At 35.2% G+C, this 22,077-nt stretch overlaps 1 protein-coding gene and 1 long non-coding RNA gene across 4 annotated transcripts in view; both read left to right on the plus strand.

The window, feature by feature from the left end:
- LOC133524286 (dual oxidase maturation factor 2) overlaps positions 1-22,077 on the plus strand; it is a 101,175-nt gene that overhangs the window by 49,385 nt on the left and 29,713 nt on the right. Inside the window, exon 1 of one of the 3 annotated variants that reach the window (XM_061860202.1) lies at positions 13,721-14,119. The exons of the other annotated variants lie outside the window; for them this stretch is intronic. The gene's annotated coding sequence lies outside the window, so the exon portion shown is untranslated. Of the gene's footprint in view, positions 1-13,720; positions 14,120-22,077 lie in introns of those variants that run through there. 3 annotated transcript variants of the gene reach the window in all.
- On the plus strand, positions 3,711-4,160 carry LOC133524283 (uncharacterized). The gene is made up of 2 exons (XR_009800362.1): positions 3,711-3,808; positions 3,921-4,160. It is a non-coding gene; the product is annotated as an uncharacterized LOC133524283 (long non-coding RNA).

The raw sequence follows: 22,077 nt of genomic DNA on the forward strand, positions 1-22,077 counted from the left end.
TTTGCTATCTAGTGGCAAACATCAAAGTAGTTATCTTTTACTTGTGACGCACAAGTGTGAGCAATGTAAAATACTATATTTCTAAAAAAATTGCCTACTACGTAATAAAAGAAAATGTGTTTATTAAATTATAATACGAAAGGTGGTCAAATCGCAAAATGCTGTCGTTTTATTTAAAATAATGAAATAATTAGACCAGTTCCGAAAGTACCGGGAAATCCCGGTTCTTTAAAACAGTACCGGTTCTGCAATCCCTAATAAGGATGTTATGCCCATCACTATTCCTTCTGTGTACGTATATTTAGAAACTGTCTCCGCCTCCAATTCGTGCGATAAGGACAACTGCAGCTCGGACCGAAATTCACTCGCATAAAACTCAAAAATCGAGGTTTCGCTCTCGACTGTTTCCTCCTCCAAAACGCAACTAATCATTATGAAATTTTGGAAATTGCAAGAGGTAGAAATAATCTATGCCGCTATGTTTTGATTTTTTGGATATTTTTTGTCATATTTGTATACTGTGCCTTTTTTTACAGCCAATTCAATTTAGCCGTTTTTGCGATTTTCGAGGCGCTGTATCTTTCTTCAAAACAAAATAATCCAAAAAAGCAAAACATAGCGGCACAGATATTGATGATATTGATCTTATTTGAAAAAATCACTGCTCTAGGTTAAAAATCCAGGGAGGAATCAGTCGAGAGCGTTTGTATGGAAAAATCGCAACTAGGAATTCCTCTTAATAGAGGTTACATTAAGAGATAGTAAATCTTAGTTAAAGCACATAACATTTTAGATACCTTGGAATGGAGTTACTTTGATAAAAACTTCATGATTAAATTTATTCGTTGGTCAACGCATCATTTATTTATTTTTACGATTGGCTGTATCGAACGTCCATGTCAGTGTGAGGCGGTAGTGGGTTTAAGTACGTCGATCAATAGGAAAACTTTGAAAATATGTAAGTAGGGTCATTGCGCTAGTTTTCGTCCACTCTAGTTTTCGTTCACTTGACGGAGTAGCACGTTAGCAAATAATATATATATTTTATTTTTGCAAAATACCATTTTTAAGTAGATAGATCTATTGTTTAGACTTTAAAGAGTGCAATAAGTCCAAATTTGTGCGCCTAGGGAGGTAGGCTTACATTCAAAATCCGTCAAGGGGACGAAAACTAGAGCTGGAACGAAACTAGCGCAATGACCCTATTAATCTTATAAACTTTAAATACCTAAGTTGTTTAACTTCTCAGGTACAATTTACTGTATAATAAATACATAGGTATATTTTATATTATAGTATTTACTAAATCATGCATGTATCGACCTATAAAATCAATTCTTGTTGCAAATCTTAATCTTGGCGGATGTTTGTTTATTAGGGTATTTGTAGCATGGAAAGTCTTTGACCCGAAAGGGTTTACTTTGATCAAAATTCAAAGTTAAATATTATTTAGGCAAGTAAAATTAATGTTAACTTTCATTGAAAGTAAAAAAGCTAACCTCAGTTTTTTTTTTAATATTCGTGTCGTTCTTTGTATAACCCCAAAGATGTATAACCCTTTTTTTCTCTTTATTATTGTTTTTTTTTTAATAAAGGATTATGTAGCCCCATAAAAACAGACTTAATTAACAAAGTTAAAAGAATGTAAACAACTAAATCTAGTTAAAGTATATCACACATTTCTGTTCCATAAACCATTATAATCCTAAACGTGCAACGGATTTTTTAATCATAAGTATTGGCAGTTTATTCTTACAAGGAAACATATCCATACGATTCCATGCATTTTGTATTATAATGATGTTGAGGGTAATAATCGGTAGAGAATCATTGATAACACTGTTCTTGAAAACAAGAACAACACGTATTCACCGAATATCTCTTATAAGCTTCTACCTATGATATAATAATTATTATGATGACCTTAGTTAGGTACTCAACTCATTAACATTGCGTGCATGAATAGATATGTTTATTTCTGGTTGTATAAATATGGAATCCATTATTTATGGTAATTTACGCTCCACAATATATTAGGTTTTGAAATATATGTGTGACCTTCTTTATTATGAACTCAACTGTTAAACAGCAATACAAATTTGCTTTATGGAATAGTTACGTGGGATTAATAATAAATAGACAATAATACTACATCTAGTTCAATTAATGAATTCTAATATCATGTTATGTATCAGTTTTATGTTGTGCTTTAGGCAGTAATAATGTTAATGATAAGGGCCAAAGTTAAATATATTTAATAAAAATATAGTATTTGGATTTATTGAGATTACGTTTATTTTCCGATGCGTTTATTTTTATATTTCTGCTAATTCACTTGAGATGAACATATTTAAAACCAAAACTTACAGCTCATGCTTAACTTTTCGGTAAATATAGAAATTATTCTTGTAGTTAGAAATTATTTGTGTGAACCTAACAGTATCACCTCATTGGCTTTTAACGCGTGATATAGAGGCTAAAGAATTTGAATGCAATAGCCACTGACTTATGGTTAGATCACAGATAATAACCACAAAGTTAAAAATATGTGTGTGATAGCAGTAGTATAGCTGGGCTGTTTGTTCACATACTTTGGAATTAAGCCCCGCCCGAATGACATTTCAAAGATAAAGAGCCCGCCTGCTGCGAGCGAAACCAGGACACCAAACTGAATTCGCCACGCTTTGCCAACGTCTCGAAAGCCGATATGTCACCGAGAACGTGTCCGACACGTACTTATCAATACAAAAGAGAAACGTAAAATATTATCTCGGATAGCAAAGATACAATATTCCCTCCTCTTCTTTATCTGGAAGTCTGTCTAACAAAGGACTTTATCATGAACTGTAATAAGTAAATATTTAACAGTGATTTTTTTTCTATATATTCCCGCTATAACAAGTAATATAAGAAAAAATTACACGATCTTGTCGGGCGAAAATTTGCGGAAATAGACGGCTGTATAATTTTATAAAAGATGTGTATATGATTATTATATTGCAACTTCCACGAGAAAAAATCAAAATAAAATAGAATCGAAAAGGTGGGCCCCATACACTAAACGTGTTTTATTTATTTATTGTAAGTATATATTTCCGAGGTTAAACACATCAACCTCAATTCGGTGTATAAAATATAGTGCAATATACTAAAACATTACTCGGCTTCAGCATATCTAATCATAGAACTTTTCCAAATATATTTACAGTCTAATTTAACATACAGAACCATCAGAATGAAGAAATTGAAGCGTTGTTTGATCTACTACTTTTGATGCTGACAGTATAACCGATTAAATCCTTTGTGGTTACCCGTATCACGTCATTTGGTGCGCCTAACTATTAGGCTATTACTATTAACCACCTTTTTGCTTAAATTAAAGGGTGGCGTAAGCGTAGTAATTACGCACGATAAAAAATAAACAACTTACCTACTAATATAAAATTAGTTTTTTTGTTAAACACAGGAAGCAATTATCTTAATACAATATAACGTAGCTTTACCAACGTAATATATTTGTGTATAAATACAGATACCATCAGCTCGCATATAGTTGGTCAAGCAAATCTTGTCAGTAGAAAAACGCGGCAAATTTGAAAAATCGCGGGCTAGCAACACTGTGTTCGAATAATTCCAAAATCGCGTGTAATCTGTGTTTTATCTGTAGAATGTGGATCGTCCATCTTGTTTGTTTACATTCCGAGTCGGTGCTAATTCAAGAGAAATTTCTGCTCCCAGCATTAAAATAAATACCAATATATTAAATAATATTGTGCATGACCATAAGCAAAGTCAAGATGCCTACAATGTAAGTAAAATCATGCTCGTTGATCTTAACCATTAGAAAATTTTGAGGTTATGATAATTACTGCAAGATCCCGGAGAATTTTTAAGATAATGAGCAGTTTTTTCTGTTTCAGGGTTAAAAGGCTTAAATAAAGATAAAACGTATGCCTAAATATATCCAATAAGACCACGAATTGTGCCCTCGAAACCGCAACTGATTCGATTGTTCCCAATATCAACAGACGAATTCCTCAAATATTTTCAAAGGTAACTTTTTTAAACAATCTTAAGACGTTTAAGAACCTTGATTATACCTAATTTCTTTCGCAACATCTACCTAATACTTCCATATGTTTGTTGCAGGATTAAAACTCGCCCAATATAAGGCGTTCGTAAAAGTTTCTCTTCATACAAAACTTACCTACGGCGCTTTACGTACATACGTGTACAACGCAAACAAGACGAAAAATAAACTTGTTAATTAAAAAAACTAAAAAAATTGGGACAATAGTTTAGATTACATATTATTGTAAAAGTTGTCCGTTTGTTAATCATCACGAAAATATATTATTTAGGCTGATTTGTTTCATGCACTCAGCTATTGCACATGTATACCTATGGAAAATCCTAGTTTATACTTTGTGAAGTCGGTATGTACCTATTAAAGAGAAGTTTTAAGTCGCTTTACTCAGTGTGCATTACATTTATTCAGTGTGCATAATTTTAGAAAAATATTTTAACATTAAAATCATACCTTCTTTTATCCAGAAACAATATAACTCCATATTACTCACATGAGTGGAAGTTGTTAAGTTTCCATTGTCAAGGTATCTTTTATTAATATTTTGAGTACCTGAAATTGTGTCAGTTCCTGACAAGTCTTGAATAGACTAATGTGAAAGTTAATAAAATTTCTTAACAGCATTCTCCTGATATCTAAATGACTTTTTTAAATATCTACATATAAAATATGATCTAGCCGATACATGTAAATATCTAACATTTTTAGCCTGTATAAAAACAGTAGTGAGCAAAACCTTACCTGAGTGGTCTCAGAGATATTGGAATATCTCTGTACTATAAATTAGGCAAATTGCTTTAGACTAAGTTTTATGTGTAACTACTACTATAAGAATAAATTTTGAAACTTGGAGTGGAAACTTTAAACTTGAAATTACAAATTTTCAAACAGATCTGTTTTATGCTTAAGATGCAATAAGTGACTAGGTACAAAGTATTCTGATGCTTGGTTGGAGTGGACCAGTAACATTGGTAACTTAATGATATTTTTTCAATGAATGGCCTGAATTAAGTGTAAATAAGCTAAAGTGACCTGTATCTTAATTGCCTTGAAATTAAATGAACACCAAAATATCTGCAGTTGTGTTTTATTAATTTTTAATCTGTATATTTATATAAGTATATTGTAAAACCATTTCAAAATTACACTGGTATGTGAATGTGACATTGTTCAAGAGAAATACACTAATTTACAATTAACAAGTGGCATAATTATTTTCTTTGGGCTTCTTCAGTTTCTGAACTGATGTTAAAAACAGCTTTCTACCGTGGTGCTCATGTTCTCTTTGCTCCCTATTTGTCTTCTAAGTTTGCTAAAACAGAATAAAACCATATCAAAATGATGTAAATAGTCCAGATATTTGATATTTAATAAGCCCTGCAATTGTGACAAGAATAGTTACAGTGATACCCTACCAGGGCTACCGCTGCCAGTGATGGCTCAGGGGTTACTTACCTAGGTTTTAATATTTACCTAAATAAAACAATGGATTGTTTTATTCTAGTTAAATTCAGTAGTATAGGTACCTACTAACAGCTCGTTTGTTAAAAAGTACTCAAGTGCAAATGCCTTAACCTTTACATTTATTTAGCTATGACATCTTCATGTTTAAGTTGAATATATATGTAGCAGATCTGCTCCTAAGCATACCAAAGGTTAGGAATGCGAGCGCTCGCCTTTTGCGTCCACCTTTTACTAAGCATACAAACCTTTATTTTAATTCAATCTATTGATATATTTTTCGATTGTACCTACCTAAATATGTCTAATTAGCTTTTGAAGGTTGCATAAAGGAGCATTTGTATTGCATTTTATCGTGATATATCTTTAATATTGAATTCCAACCGAGAAATCTGATAATATATTAAAATCCAGCTACCTGCGGAAGCAATGATTTGATTCAAACATTATTTTCTCCAGCATAGTCCGTTTGCAAATAGGTATTTTTTGATCTCGTTTATCATATTGATTGACATCGTTTTTACTCCAGTTTAAATTGTCCCTCTCATAATAATAACAATTTCCAAATGCTTCAATAAACCGCGAGCGGCAATTTTAGTTGACGTACGAAGAGCGCGCTCAGCGGAAAAAATATGTTTCGGTTCGATGTACATTGCTGCTTTTCTTAGCGCAATACTGCTCTGTGAGTGTTGCCATACTTCAGTTTGCTTTACATTGCTACTGACAGACTTTGCTTGACAGACTATATATATTTTTTTATCTTTTTTTTATTGGGAAAAGTTAAGCATTTGACCACAATCTCACCTGATGGTAAGTGCCGATGCAGCCTAGGATGGACATGCTTACCTAAAAGATGTCTATTCATTCTCGATTTAAAAAGATCCAAGTTATAACAAATAGTATCTCTCTAAAAATGGCGTTTACTCAAAAAACATAGTAGTAGGCATTAGCTTTTCAGTAATCTAAAATTAATATTAATTAAAACAATCAAATTGTGATTAAATTACAGGATGGTCCATAAATAAATCAATATTTGAATCGGCCGTTAATATCTGTTCCAGTGGGAATAGAAACACGCACGGTATGTCAAAAGAAAGAATAGGCAACGGGGACTTTGTGACATGATTAGTGATAGGCAGCTTGTAAGTTTCCAAAGTGACACTTACACTTAAATTTCATGTAAGTTTCAAATGGAAAATTTCGCTTATATTTCTTTTAATTTTTCTTAGTTTTTGAGTTTTTAGCGAACAGACAGATACCGTGAAATACGCCAACTTTGCCCACTTTTTTGGGAATAACTAAAAAAATTCTAGTTTTTTGTATGAAACCTCGGAAATATTTATGTATCTGTGGTAACACCGAGATCATGCGCATTTAAATTTAACTGCAAATTTAACTTTAGTCAACGTTTTCTCCATCATATGACCGATTTTGAGGTCGGGTAAAGTTATCTGGACTTTTAGCCAACATTGCCCACCGTGATTTTTAGCGCAACTATAGACCTTATTTGGTTGCCATAAAAACCAATGAAAGTATTTTGGCAATGAAGGCGATCGGTTCAAAAATTTACTCGACATAATAATACATGCTCGAAATACTTTCCTATTAAAATGAGTGGGCAATGTTAGCCTGTACATTTTTTCTTCTTCATACAAACGGCGTGTAGCGATTTAAAAGTGCTAGGGTTGTCAAAATTGAGAAGATAATAAAAACTGAACATTAATTTGCACAAAGTTGGTAGGGTAGGTAAGAAACAAAAAATATTAATAAGGCGCAAAGTTGTTTATTTCAATAACGTTATATAAAAATCTAATAGCAGAATCTAATAGCTTTTTTTCGCTGACTGTGCTTTTTGTTGACTGTACTTGTATTGTCAACTGAGATCTATATATGTACCAACCAAATTTCAATTGGTTACCTTAAGTTTTCTGAAGTGGCCATTACTATTTTTTTTTTTTAATAGACACATAATGGAGTTCAGAACTCTAGCTACTTTTTTAATTACTTGTGGTTTTGTAAAAATATTTTTTTGAATATTTATTTTGACATAACACACGTTTGAACGCATTTATAGCTTAGATGCCTTAGTCTGTCGTAAAAAAGTAAAAATGTCGAGTTGACAGCTGCCAGTTGCCAAATGTCACACACTGACACACACAGCTGAACCGCGTACAAACAAAGTCGTAGTTGTAACCAATGAGGAAGCAATATTTGACAACTGGCAGCTGTCAACTCTACGTTTTTCACTTTTTTGCGGAAGACTAAGGCATCTAAGCTATAAATGCGTTCAAACGTGTGGTATGTCAAAATAGTTATTCAATTTTTTTTCTGAAAAACGGCCAGTAATCAAAAATGAAACTATAGTTTTCGACTCCATTATATATTAACCATAGAAAAAAAAAAAGAATTCCTCATGCGGAGACGATCCCGGTTGAACCAGAATGTCACTACCAGATTGTATTGTCACTGGTAGTAGAAGTAGAAGTAGTATGCTATAATCTCAGCTCAATCGGATACCAAAAAGTGGTCGAAAAATGGCTTGCAAGATTTGATCCGAACATATGTACGTACATACAAATATTGCAAGATTTGCACATTATAAAAAAAAAAGTTTGTAAAAAAAAGTGTCAACCCTAAGCATTTTTTTACTACGGGCAATGTTGACACTCATACGACGGTACATTACTGGGTAATTTTGCCCATCAGCATAACTTTTGTAATATACTAGTTACAGTAAAGAACCTAGCATCAAAATACTCAGCTCATGGTTTTACATTACATACAATCGATTCAACATACCTGTGTATTCGCCATGATGTACAATTCCCTTCCAAAATTTCTCAGTAATTGGCCCGCAAAAATACACTCCGTACTCGACAAGTCCCGACTGGTTACTGAATGAAGTCAGGAGTGCACGCGCTATTCTGTGTTGCCACAGGTATAGTTTACTTTCTACCAATGTCATCAATGTTGCCATAATTTTGTAACTTTTTTAGATATTAGTAGATTGCCTTAGAAATTGTGTTTTGGGCAATGTTCCCCCTGGTGGCAAAGTTGGCGTATTTAACGGTATGTAATTTTCAACAGTTGAAACATGTCACCGTTAAGGAAATATGTGAAATGTTTCAGAAATTGACCATCGCTAGACATGATCTCATGTCCCGGAGAATAATTAGCATATTGTGCACACGAATATTACATAAACCATGATTTTTTAGCCCAGGCAGGAATACAATTTTGTAACGTTTAAAATATACGCAAAGACGCATAATGTACCTGGCCTGATAATAATAATTTAATTAATTTTTATTAGTTTTTATTTATTTTATTTTAAATTTAACTTGTATGTTTTGTGAATATGGATAGTTGTGTCTGAAATAAACATATTGAATTGAATTGAACAATTTACGGAGTGACGTAATAAAATTGGCTGTTTCATACATTTCGGCTGTCTGACCTTGACATTTTCTACGGGAGATTAAATTTTTTTCGCGATTACGTGGTTGATCCCATAGTAAAAGTTGCTCAGTATATATTCAACCCGTAAATTATTGCAGGTGACTAAATAAACATCCTATATAATTCGAATCAAGGTTTTTGAATGAAATCCTACATACATTTGTTTTTTGGATATCTACACTAGGAAACTTAATTTTCAGTACCAACTGAATGTGGGTTTTTAATGTGAAAGTAATTAACTTTAATATCTATGAAACAGGTTGCCAAAAACATGCTCCAAAAGCGATCGAGATGATCGTCTTGAACCTTGAACTCCCGCTGCCGACAATGCAGTCCGAGCTTCGTATTAAAATTAAGCAGTTAACGATACAACCATACAGAGGAACTAATTATGTTAGACTTCGAAATAACCTTGTGCGAGCAGGAAATGAATACTTATTGTATATATTTACGTCTCAACTATTCAGCATGGCCAAGTTAAGTCAAATAACTTCCGACATGCTCATTGCTCACTCGACTGAATTTTATCTGATATAATGTCAATATGATAATGATCTGAGGGATCTATAGAAACATTTATTACATTTATTTGAGTTGTTTAATTTAATAAGGCTGGGCTAGGGACTAAGATTAACTATTTAAACTTTACTATTTTTAAATTATTGCATTAAATAACTAAGAGAAATTATCAATGTCGGTATCCTGACCTCTGCTAAACAAGTAGTAGGTACAGTGTCAAGCTAGTCAACGTGGCAGGCAAGCTGTCGGCACCCCGACATCGTGATATCACCGCGCGATCCGAATTCGTAGCATGCGCAGGCGCAGCTACGCACGTGGAAACAATCACGCGCTCAGACACGCCTCGCCTGAGGGCCTACCGCAAAAATCACAATATGATTTCGAGTAATGGAGAGGCACATACCGAAATATATTTCATAGCAATTAGTAATTCTTAAATATCGGCCCAATTCGAAAAATGATTACGACACGTTTAAAAAAGATCTTTAAAAGATCGATAACTAAACGACATGTCAAAATTGACGTTTATTTCGATTCCGCTGTGATCCCAATAAGATCTATCTACGATATTTCTAACGTCAAAGTGACATTGGTTGCCCAAATCGAGCTGTTTCTGTTAATTATTACACCTATGTTAGTGACATTAATGGTACTAAAAGCTGGCTGGATCACTGTGTAGTATCAGGGGGCCTACCGCGAAAACCGAAATTCGCAAATTGCGGGGATCTTTCTCTTTTACTCTCATTAAAACGTAATTAGAGTGACAGAGAAAAATGCCCGCAATTGACGAATTTTGATTTTCCCGGTAGCCGCCCTGAAGTGGCACGGAGACTTATACGGAGTATAAAAATACATTATGACGTGTACTGGTCGGACCATCATCCGTTAGAATTAGTTTGTAATTCAAATTTAATCAGAAATAATAATATGACAAGTAATATAGTATGTAATTATACGACATACAAACGATATCTAAATAAGAACCTATTTAAAACAGAACTTATCTTTGCTCGAAAGAGTGAAGCGTATAGCTAACTCGGCACCCTTTTGTTGTTGCTGCAATGCACACATTGTAACTATACTATTCCACTATTCCTGTTATGTTTATATACTATAAACATTATAAGATTCTGTATTTTGTTTTAATTGATTGTGTATTTTGTTAATTGGGTATTCCTCTGTTTGCCTATGTGTTTCTAAAGTGTGTGTATTTGCAGCAAACAAATAAACGCTTTATCTATCTATCTTATCGTTATCGTATTTCATTCTTCGAATCGGGCCGTGGCTTCAGAAGCGAATATTTTGTCGTCTTCTTTCCGTCTGTTTTCCGTAAGTGGTTCGCATTCGCATCCCGTTAAGTATGAGTTGCCCTGTAATTTCTTTTCTTTTAGGAATTTGTCAACCTGATAATTTTCAATTAAGCTTGACTGTATTAGCACATTTACATAAACAAGTAATTATCTCTATCAAATACCATCTTCTACTATCAAATATCATATTCTACTATATACAGGATGTAAATATAGACATCTGCAATAATTTATGGCGTAAATATATAGGTCGAATATGAGCAGCTTTTATTAAGGAACCAACCCCGAAATCGCGAAAAAAAAATTGATTCCCCCATAGAAAATGTCAACGTCAGACCATCCAAAATGTAGGAAAAAGACCTTTTTTTTCATGTTTTTCGGGGTCAGTACCATAGGAAAAGTTGTTCAGTATGACCTATATATTCACATCACACATTATTGCAGGTGACTTAATTTACAGCCTGTATATATAAATCTAAAAGTCCTGACCAGGGCCCGTACATTTCATGCCGTTGACGGAAAAATGACGTCACGCTACATAGATTGATTCCATGATTCCAATTAGTATTTTCGTAATAATTAATCATTTGTCAACCTTTAATAGATTATTAAACAATACATATTTTTGATGTTTAACAGTTTTACGTAAGTATTTTTTTACGCGTCAAGTTATCTAAATTTGTAGTGTTGTAAGAAAACTCCCTGTATGTTAAACTACGTCATTTTTGCGTCATCGGCATGAAATGTAGGGGCCCTGGTCATGATCATGACTGACTAACGACTTAATTCAACGGCCAGGACAAAACCGTTTGACCTTGAAAGATGTTTTTTGTCTAGTTACATGAAAGTTCGTAAAAAGTCATTTAATTTAAATACAAGAAGAATATTTCCAGTCTTTGAAATTTCATCCTCTAAGAGAGTGATTAACAAGGGGTTGAAATGTTGTATCTTTTGTTTTATAAGGGATTTGAAGCTTCGTAGAAAGACAATATTAGAAAACAAAAAAAAACATATCAGATTAAATTTAAAAAAACGTTTTTCGACAAAAATTTGGAAAATAATCTAAGAGAAAGGAGATTGAATTGTATCAGGAATGATTGATTTAGTGAGGAACTTCAAACTTCTTAAAATTGTATTTTATTAAAATACAAGAAAACATATTTCAGCGATTTTGAAAATATATCGTCTAAGGTGGTGAAAAAGGGGTTAAAAGTTTATAACCGGGCCCGAATATTTTATTTTGGGGATTTGGACTTTCGTCGTTTGTTCGAAAATTACTACCTACCAAATTGTGTATAAAAGTGTATAAAAGTAACTGGCCGAAATATTTCCGGCTGATTATGTTGTATGAAAGACAGGGACAGCTAAGGTTCTGCGGTACGGGTGCGTATCCAATATGCCAATCATTAACGCTCCTTAGCGACCGAAACGCTACTGTCGCTGTCGCAATAATATGGAAGAGTGATAGAGGGAGATGACTACGCTATGCTACGGAGCGTTAACGATTGGCATGTTGGCTAAAGCGCCTGGATTCGAAGCGACTCATATACGTTTCGATAAGGTAACCGTACTGGCGTAGGAACAACTCATAAATCAGGCTTTTTAAATTAGTCGTCATTAGAACGTAACCGTGACTGTGGTTGGTCAGTGCCTCCGGGGCTGGAAAACTGTTTTGTGTACGTTGTCAGTGGTCAGTGTGGCTTATGTACTGTGTCGGTGACAAGCCTATACTCGACATAGTGAGTGTTGTAGGCAACCCCGTATTTGATACTACTTAATGGCGAAAACGAGGGTAGTTTCTCGCCTCCCCTGCTGCCGCCGTCGCCCGCCCCGAGAAATCGGTCGCCCGCAGTCGGCATCGGTCAAAAACGCGTGCTCCTGTCGAAGCTCCTCGTTATGGAGCGAAATATGTCGAACAATTTACGACTTAAAATACGTGAATAATTATTATTAAAGTCTCTTACGAAAGTATTGTTATTTAAGTTTTAGAAAATTAGAATAATAGGTTAGCAAAGGGGTTGAAATTAAAAGTTTAATATTGAGTTGGGTAAAAATATTTGTTTGAGTTAGTTTGAAACTCTTAGAAAGACATAGGTAATATTACTCGTAGAAAAAAAGAAAAGCGATATCTACTTTTTTGAAAATTTATCCCCTAAGGGAGCTAAAATGGAGCTGAATATATTGATTCACATTACCTGCGTAAATAATATGCATGATATTGAAAGTTCTTCCTCTAAGGGATGAAAGGATGATGAAGGTTTGTATCGTGAACAGATATTTCTTGGAGTGAGGGAGTTGAAATTTCGTGAAAAGATATTGTGCCAGACAAATGTCACGTGTGGTCAAATTGTTAATTCAACTGCTGTTTTTGCTACAATATAGACTTACAACATCTAACAAAAGAAGCCACGCGTACGGAGTCGCGGGTAACAGGTAGTATTTTATAATTCTCACGTTAATGTCCTGTCTGATTGAACTCTAAGTAAATTAAGAACACATTGCATAGCCCTGTTATCTTCTATCTGAGTTTTATACAATTTTTTTAAAAATTGACCTAAAGTGTAAAGATTTTAGGCACGACAAACTTCGTCTACTTACTCAGCAGGCTGTCATCTTTTACGCAAACTGAGTAAATGAAATGAATCGATGAATGTGTGTCTGGGTCATGCCTTCAGACAACACAAAATCTACTCAATTATATATCTACAAACAATATCTACGCCACACATATGTACAGCAGTTCCTAGTATCTATGGCCTATATCTGTGACACATGTACGAGTACCATATTTGTACCATCTGCAAAGAGAGTTTAACTTTCAAACCTTATGAAGAGTAGCAATCACGACAAAATAGTCATAACGTGATTTCCTAGGCGCACACGTAATGAGATGAGATGAACGCGAACGGTTGACTCGTGAACGACAAAGCCGCTGCGAGATAAGCCTCGGTACGTGAGCCTCCGCGGCCGCCGGAACCTTGAATACAACCGCGCTCCTTACCGCGATATAATAATAAACCGCTCAGTCTGGCCTGAGCCTTTACCGACACAACACGACCGACTGTTCTCATTTTCTGACCCGAATCCTTGTGATACGCGACACACGGGTATACCGAAATGTGCCCGTGCGCACCCCCGGAGTGACTGTGACGTGAGCCCCAGTGTTCCGATATGCAGTGACACAACACTTGTATACAGATAGTGTATATTGTGATGTTTTGTGCCAAAACTCCTTGTGCCATATCCGTAGGAGATACGTTTATTAATTTTTATTATACGCCAGGTGGGTACTTATCACAATCAATTAAAATTAATTGCTATCAGTTAAATACAGAGATGTTATAAACTTATACTATTATGAATAATTATTATTAGCTGACACATAAACTTTACCTATTAATAATAGTGTACAACCTACAAGTTGGTAAATTGCGTAAGATAAGTACCGGTATATAGATTTTAAACATGTTCGCGAGTAATAGGCATGCATAATCAATTGAATTCGACTTAGCCATCTCGACAAAAAGCGATACAATACAATGTAAGTAATTTAGAAAATAACAAAGACATTTTGTCTAAGTAATCGTAATACATAAGGCCGGTCGCCGTTGTGTATAAAAAAAACTGGCAATCTAACAATTGAGTGTATCTAGTGCAGGGAAAACACGGCCCGTCCATCTATCAACACCCGCTCAATGCAAACAGGATGTGCCGGCGACCTTTCGAACAGTGTTCGCAGCCGACAAAAAAGAGGAATTGTTTTATTTTTATGAATATAGGCAGCAGTTGCACATGATGTTAATTATAGTGATATTGAGCCAGGGTCATAATGATCAAAAGCAAAATCCCCGAATTTATAATTCTAATCTGGATATTTACTTATGTGCATCTGTCTTCGGGACAGTTACGAGTGAGTCAATACGTTTGAATCATTTGCAATATTTGTTATCTTTCCGTAATAAATTACATTATGTTACGTAATTCTGTCTTTCTATAATCATAAACTGTACCTCTATCTTCCGTTCCTATATTATGAATTTACGAGTTGTACTGTAACCTATATACGTATATAATTAATTAACAATGACATTTATTTATTATGCAACCAAAAGAATCAGATAACGTTTTACAGTAAATAAACGTTAGTCCCATCACGGAACCATGATGGTGTTTCGAACCTTTGGGAGGCGTGCGCGGAACTGAAGCCAACACCTAGAGGCCCGTTTGACACAAATCTAAGGGGTACACCGAGCGGATGCTGCCCATGCCCGTACCATGGGACGCACGTAAAAGCAGCACCCGCCAGAGCGTAAGGACTAATAAGACTTGATAGAATCTAAAACGATCTAGGTTTTTGAGTGAAAGCGATTAACTAGGTACTGAGCTATGGTATAAAAAACCAGACGCCTGCCTAATAAAACAGTATGCAATTTTATATCCGACAGACGGTGACTCGCCCTCACAATATGGGCCTCACAAAAAGCGACATCTAGGATGGCTCAAGAGTAACACCGGTGTAGGTACTGAGCTATGGGATAAAAAACCAGACGCCTGCCTAATAAAACGGTATGCAATTTAATATCCGGCAGTCAGTGACTCGCCCTCACAATATGGGCATCAAAAAAAGCGACATCTAGGATGGCTCAAGAGTAACACCGGTGTAAGCGGCTCAGGGGTGTCGAGAGGTGTGCGCCGCTTCCTACCCAGTGGCTGTTAACAGCCACTTTGCCAACACGCGTCATATGCATCTTTCACTTCCACCGCTGGAGCTTATAGCTCTAACGACTTCACTCTGGCCGGTCGGCCAAGGCAAGCCAGAGGCAGAGAATCCTGTCCCACCCATCCACTTTCGGGTGACAGAACTCCCCAGGAAGTCAGGAACACTCGAGTACACTTCAGCCCTATAAAAAAAAACTCTTACTATTTTATAAAAAGAAATGTCCTTATATAAACCTATAATTTAGGTAGTATACAGGTGAATTTTCTTTGAATCCACATGTCATAGTTTCAAAATTTGCATATTTAACTAGTTAACACACTTTTCAATCGTTTATCACTTTATCAGATGAACTTATCACTTCAAACGTACTGTAAAATGTGCCTACTTTGCTCCGCACTGGATAATTCTACTCCAACCGTTTTTGTATATTAAAACTATTTCACAACCTTATTTAAATGTTAAAACATGGTAGTAATGATGATCCACTTTAACCCCCTCATTCATAAAACTTTACAAGTCTTAATTAAATAACATATGTTTTATCGCTTTTTACCAATACATAAGCCATAATGACAGACAAAGATAACAAAATTTGGTGCAAAGTACATTTTACGGTAACTAATCAATTTTAAATCGGCTCCAACTAAGTTGTGCTGGGCGCGCCGGCTAGAACAGCAGATTTAGTCAGCAGAGCAGCTGCAGTGACTTAATTCCCATAGCTTTCTAAATATAGGCCTCATAATTTAGTAGCTCTTGCCAAATGGAGAATTCAAAAATCTCAATCGTATCTAATTTAATACACAAGGAAAGAAAGTAAGAAACTGAACTTGTCTAATAGTCGGAGTAACATAATAATTGAATTTAGACAGATATTAATTGACCCTTATGTATAATTGTATATGAAGCTGAGGCCGAGCGTTCATCTGATAGCCTTTGCTTCATATAAATAAGGGTCAATTCATAACTATCAAAAATCAATTATAGTTAGCTTATTCCGATTATACTGTAAATACACGGTGTAACATGAGGAAACCGAAAGATATTAACCACGCACTTCTGAGGCCAAAAGAAGGAAAAAATGTTATATGACTAAGTAAATTTCGCCAAAAAAAAACACATTTTGTCATATTTTTTAATTAAAGAGGTAATTTTATGGTAAAACTGGCATTAATTTTTTTTTTTTGTAAAACCTAGTTTTAGCAAAGGTTACTTGTCACTTTTAGACATCTGTCAATAAGGATATTTAGACTACGCCCTATAATGGCATAATCTCCATCAAAAAGGCGTTTTGCACTAAGTTACAATAAGTTTTTTTTTATTGGTTTTAGTTGGCTCTGAAACTAGGCGAAGTCCAGAAAAGTTTATATGACATTTTAGTCTCTAAATGTGATGAGGAATACACTGTTAAAATCTTTCGGTTTCCTCATGTTACACCGTGTATATTCCACATAAAACAAAATCCGAAAGCTCATCGTGTACTTATGTGCTAGCAATGCTTATCTTGTATGTATCATCTCGAGATCCTTAAACACAATATAAAGTTACCACACCATCGCATTTTCTAGCTCTTCATAAGCAAAATACGGCTCTGAGTATCTTTTGTTTTTAGGGTTCCGTACCCAAAGGGTAAAATGGAACCCTATTACTAAGACTCCGCTGTCCGTCCGTCTGTCCGTCTGTCACCAGGCTGTATCTCATGAACCGTGATAGTGATGTGTTGTGAGTTGTGATAGTGAAATTTTAATAGATGATGTATTTCTGTTGCCGCTATAACAACAAATACTAAAAAGTACGGAACCCTCGGTGGGCGAGTCCGACTCGCACTTGTCCGTTTTTTTCTACGATATTAAAAAGATCCTACTTACACAAATATTTGTGCCAATACGGCAAAGTAAAATGCCGATAGAAATAGCAGCATAGGCACAATCCGCCGCTAGATAATTACGATTGTTAGCCATTCCGCACGACAGCCCAATCACCATGCAAGGCTTTTGTCTAAAACATACATCAGTTATATAAATGCCACTCCACAGTAATCTGTTGTGTCATACAACACATAATAAATATTAGTATCTCTAACGGCTGATATTTATCTGTTTACTATTACCTCATACTATCAATTTATCAATTAACTTATCCGGCTACAAAAACTCGGGTCGAATATTACATTCAACAGTGATGTTGAACATGGACGTAGTATTTTAGAAATTATTTATTTCGTAATTACATAAAACCGCAAATGTTGTCTTTTGTCCCACAGTAATTGAGCGGACAACAGACGCAGACCTATGAAATATCGTATACAAAAAACTAATAAAGAAAAACAATTCCATATATTACATATGAAATATTTGAAACCCTTATTTATGGTAATCTAACTGTATATAGGTATAGTGATTCTACCACATACATACAATTCCTTCTACTATATTTCATAAGGTATCTAAATACCACCTATGTAAGTACTTTCTTTCATAAACACCTATTCATGATTTTTAGGGTTCCGTAGCCAAATGGCATAAAACGGAACCCTTATAGTTTCGCCATGTCCGTCTGTCTGTCTGTCTGTCTGTCTGTCTGTCTGTCTGTCTGTCTGTCTGTCTGTCCGAGGCTTGGCTCCGTGGTCGTTAGTGCTAGAAAGCTGAAATTTGGCATGGATATATAAATCAATAAAGCCGACAAAGTCGTACAATAAAATCTAAAAATTTAATTTTTTTTAGGGTACCTCCCCTACACGTAAAGTGGGGGTGAATTTTTTTTTTCGCTTCAACCCTAGAGTGTGGGGTATCGTTGGAAAGGTCTTTCAAAACTAATAGGGGTTTTCAAGAAACATTTTTTGATAAAGTGAATATATTCGGAGATAATCTCTCCGAAAGAAAAAAAAAATGTGTCCCCCCCCCTCTAACTTTTGAACCATAGGTCCAAAAAATATGAAAAAAATCGTGGAAGTAGAGCTTAAGAAATACATTAAATGAAAACTATAGCGGACATGATCAGTTTAGCTGTTTTTGAGTTATCGCAAAAAGTTGTCCCTTCATAGTAAAAAGACTTACTTTAATTAGGTACTGATTATGCAAATTTGCCTATTTGTTTAACTCGGGTGAAAGGTACCATTTACTACACTTTAAGCTCCAGTTTAGCTTATTGTGACGGAAGAGTAACTACGGAACCCTACACTGAGCGTGGCCCGACATGCTCTTGGCCGGTTATTAAAAGTTCCTATTGAACGTTCTCAGCCACCGCTCGATGCTTCTTCGCTCGGCTTGCTATTACCCATTCCCAACCATTGTTTAGCGTTGCGTCAACTCTTCCTATTGTACCATTGCTAGATATCCCTTCGGTTTACTCCATCTCAGCTGTTTCTCTTTACCCGCACGACCGTTTGCATAAGACTGCCAAATTACTTAAAAATAAATTATATTGCATACAATCGTGAGTATAAAGACTATATTAAATAATGTAAAATTAAATTATGCCATGATTGAAATAAAAATCAGTGAACCATTACATTAGTTAGTTGCATTTCTGACAGGCGGATGCTTCGCTGACAGATGACGCAAATATATCACTCCGATTGTAGGTCTAGTAGCAACACGGTTTATATTGTTCGCGAAGACTGCCAGTCGTTAGCTGATGGTACGCAATGAGCCGAGCTATTCACTAATCATGCTGCTCCTATTGTGAGTTCATCACGAATACAACTTCAAGATCCGTACCGACTGCGTAATTAGTGATCACACATTAAACTGGTTTTCAGAGGCGATGCGTTCGGTAAACGTTTTGAATAAATGCACAACACATGATAAATATACGTTTTTCCCTTAGTGAATATAAAGGTCTTTGTACTACCGGGATTTTACACTACATAATGATTATCTTACACAATGTAATCGTAAGATTAAATTTATAAGGCCCGCAACAGGGCATTTGAATGAATCATGTCTTAATACACGATTAGTGATTTCACTCAATGTTTTTTACCTCCCTTACGTACTAAATTTTAACTCATACGCCGGTACTTGGAAACCTTCCGGACTAGACGTGTTAACCACGATTCAGGCTGCTATTTTTTTCTATAGTACGTCTGTGGCCAACATGTATACGGCCCGCCTGATGGTAAGCAGTCTCCATAGCCTATGTACGCCTGCAACTCCAGAGGAGTTACAAGCGCGTTGCCGACCCTAACACTCCGCACCCTCGTTGAGCTCTGGCAACCATACTCACTGGCAGGACACAACACTATGAGCAGTGTTTAAAGTATTATTCGTCTTAACGTCGGAGATGTTATAAATCAAAATAATCATGTAATTCAAAGCGCCTACGCCAGAGACGGATGGTACACATGTACGATAACATTGATCCTTGTCACGTAACACATCAATTAAAGCAAATAGGAATGCTACTTAACCAGTAATTTACGAGTAAGTGAATACAGGAGAGTGGTTGCGCTTGTCGTGAACGAGCTGTGGCCTTTAAGCGACCTCGCGCGTGCGTCACGGCACAGCATCTAATACACAAACAACCAGAAGCTAAGGAAATATAAAAGGAAGTCGAGTAACTCTCGATGTTTACACAGGGAATAACAATGTACTAACTAGATCCGCCTTTGGTGGTTGCTGTTTGTTCAATGTGGGTGTAAAATGACGAAACGTGCTTCGGCTAAAAGCGGCTGTGTTAGCGCTTGATAAGCGCTGGTGGCCTACCGGTAAGAGCGTGCGACTTGCAATCCGGAGGTCGCGGCTTCAAACACCGGCTCTTACCAATGAGTTTTTCGGAACTTATGTACGAAATTCCATTTGATATTTACCAGTCGCTTTTCGGTGAAGGAAAACATCGTGAGGAAACCGGACTAATCCCACCAAGGCCTAGTTTACTCTCTGGGTTGGAAGGTTAGATGGCAGTTGCTTTTGTAAAATCTAGTGCCTACGCCAACCAAATCTTGGGATTACTTGTCAAGTGCACCCCAGGCTCCTATGAGCCGTGGCAAAATGCCGGGACAACGCGAGGAAGGAGAAGCTAAAAGCGGCTGTGTTGAAATTGCTCCTCCTCCTCTTTTCAACTCTCAATAATTCAATCTGGTGGACAAAATCAAACATATTTCGCACATAAGTTTGAGAATAGTTTAGTTTCTTAATTAATTTAAATAAGATATTTCTAGTTATTAACTGTCTCGAGCATGAAAGGAGATGTGCCCAGCAACAAGGGCGGATCCACCGTTGTGGGCACGATGGGCATGCCCACAACCCTAATAGGGTGCCCTAATGATTCTTCGAGTAAAATTAAAATTTAATTTAAATTTTGTTTCCCAGATGCTATGGCAGAGGAATCTTTGTAAAAATTTCATTACACAGAGTAGTTAGTTGGTTGGCATAACATTGATACGCGGATTTACTTTTCGTAAATTGATAGTTTGATAACTGTCACGCTTACCCAAGTTGAAAACAGATCATCGGTTAGAAATTCTCGCCACCACGAGTCCTAATTATTTGTAAAAAATAAAGAAAGATTATTTACTAACAAGGGCAATTACTTTTAGCTTATATAGTCTTAGAAATCTTCAACATTCACAAATATTAGTACAATATTTAAAAATATTGCCAGCTTTTAATTTACAGCTGTAGGAGTTTTTTAGCGTAGTTAGCGTAGCGTATGTATAAAAAGTGCTCCATAGACTGCAATAAATCGTTTTCGATATATTGCCGACCCGAATGTTGTAAGTACCTACCGCAATTGCTAAATTACTAATTTAACTGTCAGTTAAAGTTTAATTAAATTGTCACTTTATTCGAAAATAACTTTAGTCTAGTCAGCAAGTTGAAAAATTTAGATATTGCTCCTAAAAATACATGTGGTACCTCATTAGATTCGGAATAAGTAATGTATAGAAAAATGTATTCGAAGCGTATATTTAAATAGCATTAGCACATAAACAATTGCAAAAGTTAAAAATAAATATTCATGAAAAAATATGGTATTTAGTTTTTAGCCGAATCTCATAAACTATAATACATTTAAGAAATGAAAATAAAATATTCCTAAAGAAGTGGAAATTTCCAATAAAAAAATCCCAAGTACTATAACTCTATTCATTGAAGTTTTCATTTACCGCTGAAAATAGCCCTAAGTTAAGGAATTATTATTTGTTATGTTTAGTTCTTACGTCATTATCGTAAATGTAAACAAAAAAAATGTTCAAATAATTGGCGTAAAATTATTTCGGTTATCGGTGCTCTTCTTATATACATACTAAGCAATATCACGCTATAAAAAAAAGCAATACTTTGGTTATAATATTGTTTTATATTTAACAATTTTACCCTGATTTTTAATTTTTTTGTCATTTTTCACTACTATTCTGAAATTTTACACAAAATATTAATTTTATTAATTTTTTTGTGACGCGATCTTGGTGTATAAATAAGATGGGCTCCACGAAGCGAAATATTTTTACGCCAAAAAACTTAAATTTACAATGAAGACGAAAGTTCGAAAAAAAAGTGTTAATTAATAATTGCCTATCT

Source organism: Cydia pomonella, chromosome 13 (assembly GCF_033807575.1).
Source record: "Cydia pomonella isolate Wapato2018A chromosome 13, ilCydPomo1, whole genome shotgun sequence".
In the NCBI taxonomy this organism is placed as follows: Eukaryota; Metazoa; Arthropoda; class Insecta; order Lepidoptera; family Tortricidae; genus Cydia; species Cydia pomonella.